The 3,156-nt window shown below is 39.6% G+C and overlaps 1 non-coding gene across 1 annotated transcript; it reads right to left on the bottom strand.

Moving 5' to 3' along the window:
- Positions 1-2,345: 2,345 nt before the first annotated feature.
- Trnaa-cgc lies at positions 2,346-2,418 on the bottom strand. The gene has a single exon. It is a non-coding gene; the product is annotated as a tRNA-Ala (tRNA).
- Positions 2,419-3,156: the final 738 nt, after the last annotated feature.

The raw sequence follows: 3,156 nt of genomic DNA, 5'->3' as shown, positions 1-3,156 counted from the left end.
GACCCTCGAAACTGACCGTATCGCCGAACATACCACACTATTTGCGTCACTCACCGTGGCCAGGTGCAACTCACTGCAAATTCCTCGCTATACCGTCTTCTCATAGGCCGTTTGAAGCACTCCCGGACCACTTCACATATTGACAGATCCATGTCACTGTATATCAGTACATGAATATTTGTTGCTGTTGTGGTCTTCAGTCCTGAGACTGGTTTGATGCAGCTCTCCATGCTACCCTGTCCTGTGCAAGCTTCTTCATCTCCCAGTACTTACTGCAACCCACATCCTTCTGAATCTGCTTAGTGTATTCATCTCTTGGTGTTCCTCTACGATTTTTACCCTCCACGCTGCCCTCCAATGCTAAATTTGTGATCCCTTGATACCTCAGAACATGTCCTACTAACCGATCCCTCCTTTTTGTCAAGTTGTGCCACAAACTCCTCTTCTCCCCAATTCTATTCAATACTTCATCATTAGTTATGTGATGTACCCATCTAATCTTCAGCATTCTTCTGTAGCACCACACTTCGAAAGCTTCTATTCTCTTCTTGTCTAAACTATTTATCGTCCATGTTTCACTTCCATACATGGCTACACTCCATACAAGTACTTTCAGAAACGACTTCCTGACACTTAAATCTATACTCTATGTTAACAAATTTCTCTTCTTCAGAAACGCTTTCCTTGCCATTGCCAGTCTACATTTTATATCCTCGCTACTTCTACCATCATCAGTTATTTTGCTCCCCAAATAGCAAAACTCCTTTACTACTGTGAGTGCCTCATTTCCTAATCTAATTCCCTCAACATCACCCGACTTAATTCGACCACATTCCATTATCCTCGTTTTGCTTTTGTTGATGTTCATCTTATATCCTCCTTTCAAGACACTGTCCACTCCGTTCAACTGCTCTTCCAAGTCCTTTGCTGTGTCTGATAGAATTACAATGTCATCGGCGAAGCTCGAAGTTTTTATTTCTTCTCTATGGATTTTAATACCTACTCCGAACTTTTCTTTTGTTTCCTTTACTGCTTGCTCAATATACAGATTGAATAGCATCAGGGGGAGGCTACAACCCTGTCTCACTCCCTTCCCAACCACTGCTTCCCTTTCATGTCCCTCGACTCTTATAACTGCCATCTGGTTTCTGTACAAACTGTAAATAGCCTTCCGCTCCCTGTTTTTTACCCCTGCCACCTTTAGAATTTGAAAGAGAGTATTCCAGTCAACATTGTCAAAAGCTTTCTCTAAGTTTACAAATGCTAGAAACGTAGGTTTGCCTTTCCTTAATCTTTCTTCTAAGATAAGTCGTCAGGTCAGTATTGCCCCACGTGTTCCAATAATTCTACGGAATCCAAACTGATCTTCCCCGAGGTCGGCTTCTACCAGTTTTTCCATTCGTCTGTAAAGAATTCGCGTTAGTATTTTTCAGCTGTGACTTATTAAACTGATATTTCGGTGATGAATATTTATTTAACGAAATTAACCTAGAGATGTGTTAATGGTTTCAGAGACTGTACGCTGTTTCTGAATTACAGAAATTGTTGAAATGACAAATTAGTTGTGGAGCGAAACGTACTTAAATCGTTTGATAACGTGAATATCCCTATATGTTATTCAAGTCTATTATAAGCTAACTACACGCAGCTCCTTTTTTCTGGGATAGGGAAGAGTGTTGCCATTTTTAAATGATGGCATTTACTTCTATGCTGTAATCTTTCTCAGAAAAATTACTCTTGAAAATTATAGGTTTTTCCCTACTGGGAAAACAATTTCCAACGAACAAGATCATGTACGTAGGAACAACCATTAGTCTGAAATTTAAAAGTGCTACAATTGAGGAAATCTTATGAATACTTTATTTAACCATCTATTAAATTATTCCTGTACTACACACTAATAATCAGAAAGTGAAATCAAAGGAAGCAGAAATATTATCAAAAAACAGTTACAACTTGAATACATTTTGTGGTGGAAGTTACTGGAAACTAACACAGATTTCTATTTTCAAGAGAGGTAAAACTGTTAAGACAGTAAAGAAAATCAGTTCGCTAGCAAGTATCACATTTCCTGTGCTAAAATACCTTCTCTCGTTTCAAGGTACAAAATGGTGCACGACGGACGAAATATGGCGTAACGTGTTTTACAAGTAGTTGGAGGAGGAGGAGGAGGAGGAGGAGGAGATTATTGTTTAACGTCCCGTCGTCAACGAGGTCATTAAAGACGGAGCGCAAGCTCGGGTTAGGGAAGGATGGGGAAGGAAATCGTCCGTGCCCTTTGAAAGGAACCATCCCGGCATCTGCGTGAAAGGATTTAGGGAAATCACGGAAAACTTAAATCAGGATGGCCGAAGACGGGATTGAACCGTCGTCCTCCCGAATGCGAGTCCAGTGTGCTAACCACTGCGCCACCTAGCTCGGTACAAGTAGTTGTAAAATATATAGCATTTTACTCACCATATATTTCTGTAACTAAGTAATTGACAATATGTTCCAAAAAAGTACAACCTCGTGTCCAACAACAACAAAGAGTGTATAAAATGGAAACTGCTTGTGCCTGTTTCTAACGTGCATTCCTTCATGCGGTTCTAAAATTAGTCACTAATTTGAAGTTCAGACCATCCTCACTACTGATTAAATCGTGTGCCACACTGTTTGAAAGAAATAATCTGGGACCCATGGAAGCTATGGGCAGAGCGTAGTGCCGGCAGTAAGGTCAAATATAAGCTTTCCTCGCTGTCTTCCAAATGAGTCCTTGTTTTTTTTTTTTTTTTTTTTTTGTAGTAAGCTTGTATAACCTGTTATTAATTTTCAATTATTTAAGTTCAGCATACTGTTTCACCGCAGAACAATTTCGGTATAAATATCTAAATGTTGTAGGGAGCACATTATGCTCATGTGGGAGCGATCTAGATGATTTTAAAACGAACTGGTAGCCAAAATCGCAGGAATTTTTTTTATTCCATTATTATCGGTTTCGGCGAAACTAAAGCCGCCACCATCAGATCTTAGGACACATAAAGGTTACAACATCAAGGCAAACAATGGTGATATTAATAGCTGCCTATAACACGCAATCCTTACAAAATTGTCGTAAGTAGCACATAGGCGTCCAAGAGAGATGACACTATAAATATTAAGTGTCTCCATCACATA

Source organism: Schistocerca piceifrons, chromosome 2, assembly GCF_021461385.2.
Source record: "Schistocerca piceifrons isolate TAMUIC-IGC-003096 chromosome 2, iqSchPice1.1, whole genome shotgun sequence".
Classification (NCBI taxonomy): Eukaryota; Metazoa; Arthropoda; class Insecta; order Orthoptera; family Acrididae; genus Schistocerca; species Schistocerca piceifrons.
Note: the sequence above shows the minus strand (reverse complement) of the source record. Positions and strands in the feature narration are given on the sequence as shown.